This window comes from Morone saxatilis, unplaced genomic scaffold (assembly GCF_004916995.1).
Source record: "Morone saxatilis isolate NCDOM2014 unplaced genomic scaffold, NCSU_SB_2.0 Contig11, whole genome shotgun sequence".
Classification (NCBI taxonomy): domain Eukaryota; kingdom Metazoa; phylum Chordata; class Actinopteri; family Moronidae; genus Morone; species Morone saxatilis.
In genome coordinates this window covers 17,964,694-17,968,032 of record NW_023339663.1, presented here as the reverse complement: position 1 = coordinate 17,968,032, position 3,339 = coordinate 17,964,694, and positions in this window count along the sequence as shown.

The window sequence follows — 3,339 nt, the reverse complement described above, 5'->3', positions numbered from 1 at the left end:
TTTTTTGACCACCGAACCACAAAATTGATCTCAATGCCTCAAACTTCCCTCCTACCTGCACTGAGAAATATCCACAAATGGGCTTATTGGCTCATTGCACTGCCTTACTTTTTTCCTTTGTTTACCCACCATAAAGTTCTCACTGAGATTAGAATATAAACCCAATTTTCAAGAGAGATTTGGTAAAGAAGACAAACAAACAGCGTTACAATAACATATAATACTTACAGCCAGTAATCACCACACAGCCTAAATCAATGCCAATACTCTGTAGACCTGCAGGGTCAGTCAACTGGTGGATTCGGGGATTTGTTAGTCTAGAAATGAATAAACCAAGCTTTACAAAAGATTGTATCGCACGCAGATACTAAGTGCCAAATAAAAACAAATACCAACTGACTTAAATGCCAATGAGATGCTGACACATTCATTGAAAAAAAAAAAAGCCTGAGGCTCAGATAGGACATGGTGTGTAATCAGAAACATGAAAGGGGAACACAATTTCAACTCAGATTTTTTTATGCATGATGTTTAACGTTTTCAGCAAATAAGTAGCGCACTGTGGATTACACAGTAACTCAAAATATGTAACTCTGCCCCCTAGTGGTGAAATACAGCAAAGAGCGACCACACAGAATTGGACTGACTGTGATGTTTCAGGGACTGGTTTAGGACTACTAAAGTTGATAACACTGCTTTTGTTTGGGGCCTCAATGTTTGTGCTTTTTTTAAAGCCGCATACACTGACCAGCACACAGAACTTGATTGATTGATCTTCTTTAACAGGTAAATCAATTAATTAAAGATGTCAGTAACATACATGTAAACTAACTTTGTTGTCTACACATCATCATAAGAAAACAATGTCTTTGAGAAGGTTTTACAGACACATACAGCCTCATACCCTCATACACCAAAACAAACAGGTAGCGTCTTTGGTGTATACACTGTGTGCAGCACCACTGGCTCTGGCTGTTATCAGCGGCCATTCTATCCAACTGATAAAGCATGTTGAGTCGGAAACAGGGAGCTGTCTGAGTGGCTGTTCAGTCAAGTGAATCACAATTTTCATCCAACAGGTTGGCTTATTCCTTATTTATTACCCCCTTTCTTAACTTCTTCCACAAGCAGAAGACCATCGGCTGGCAACGTAAAGTAAAGCAAACCTGAACAGCTTCAGGTTTAATCAGACATGTTCTTTATTTGAATTCTGAGACAGTCACTTTCACTTTGGCATGAAAATGCTTGTTATTGTTTGTGATTGCACGTTGTTCGCATGTTAGCAGCCAGATGTGTTCAAGAGCAACATTTAACAGAAGACATGAGGCAGTGTAAGTCGATGCAGCCATCTGTTTGGTCCGGGTAGACAGGCTGTGTTTCAACCCTTCCTCATTAGTTTCAGGTCCTGGATGATCACCACTGTTATTTTGAGCCTCTACAGTGCCTCAGGGTCAGATTCAGTCAGGGGACGACACTTGTTAAGTACACTTATACCAGCTTGGGAGAAACTTTTCATTCCCCTGTCTATACCCTTCAAAATGCCCTTCATAAGGCCCCGCTGGCCAATAAGGATTTGTGAGCATGTGAAACTTCACACATGCAGTGCATACTGTACACACACAACAGAGAAAAGACAGACAGAGTTCAGCTGAAGTCGGCAGGCTCTACCTCTATCTGTTCTTTTCCGTGCAGACACATGCGAAAATACACACAGTAGATTTCTCCTGAGAGGGAGGAGAGAACAGAAAGAGCACAAATGTGAGGAATGATGGACAACAAACAAGTCAGATGAGAACAAAAGCAACAGAAATCACAATGAGAGGTATGACAATGATAGAGGCATATGGAAAGAACAAAGCCAGTATCTCATTGTAAAGCTCTTTGTTTCACTGATTTCAAGGAGAAACTAAAATAAAATGACTGCAATGATAAAATATCATCAAAGTAATTTTCTATAAATGTAAACATCTTTAAATCTAGTGCACAAATGGAATTCATATCTCCTTTTAAGCAGATACAGTATGTTTGTCACCAGGGCAATGCTAACACATTGACCAAGTGCCCTGTCTTGTTGCCCTTATACATACAAATTTGAATACTTTTATTCATGGGCACGATTTTAAACCGGCAGCACATAAACAATGACTCATATGATCTCTGGGGGGACATTTACGTGTTTTGTCATGTTTCACATGCCACAGCTCTAACTAAAAGTAGACAGTAGCAGTCACAAATGTGTGATTGCCAATATCTGCAAACACAGGGGTGTACTTTGCAAGTACTTCAGCATTGTTGATCAGCCCCATTTTCAACACTGCCCCCCTCCCCCCTCAGTTAATGTCATCTCAACCTGTGGGAAACACTGCAAGCCATCAGAAATATCACGCGATGGAGGACCTCTCTGCTTTTTCACCTAGAAACTGAGCTTATGAAATGAGATCAGCATAGAAAATGATGATGAATTTGTATTGATGCTGATTATGAGGTACAAGAACAAGTGAGATTCATGTCAACTCCATCGTCTGGGAGGACTTTGCTCGACAATAACAATACACAATACAGTGAAACTGAAATCTTATAGGAGCAGTAAAAGACAAGTGGCAGCAACCAATCACCAAGAAACACACAAAAAATCTATACAGGAAAATTTTTTTAGACCTCTTCAGTCATGTCAAAACCCACAATCAAGAGGACAATCTCACCTAATCCCAAGTGACTGCAGATAATGATTGTAGGTTACAGAGGCTACACTGGAGCCACGTTTAGGCTGCACACAACAACAACAAGATCTGAGCCTTCTGAATGGACCCCAAGAGTTTTTCTGTAAAAATACAAGATATTGTACGTAGTACTCATGGAAGTTTATGTAAACTCCATTAAAGAAGCATTTTACTGTGGTTTTCACGTGCAGGTACATTCACATATGATGTGTGTCTTTCATGCTGTATCAAACAGAACTAGAAGGAGAAAGATCATTATCTTTCTCCTTCTAGTTTAAAGGCACAAATGGCTGCAGAAATGACAGTAGAGAATGGGGATCTGTCCCCCCTTTACTTTTTTAACCATTCTTATTGTAGCTTTCTCATCCCCCTTCCAAGCTGTCAGCCCGTTGCCCTCTCAGTATTTCACGGATTTGGTCTCCATTTCACTCATACTCTACTAATCTCATCGTTTAGATGGAGTCATGCGCAGACAACACATGCAAACCCTTAATGCCACTTTTCTCACATTGTATATTTCACTTTAAGCGCTGTTTTGCAAGGTTTTACTAGAGATTGCTGACCAGAAGTGTTAATTATTTTTTGTGCTTTCCATTCATAACCCCCCCCCCCCCCCCCC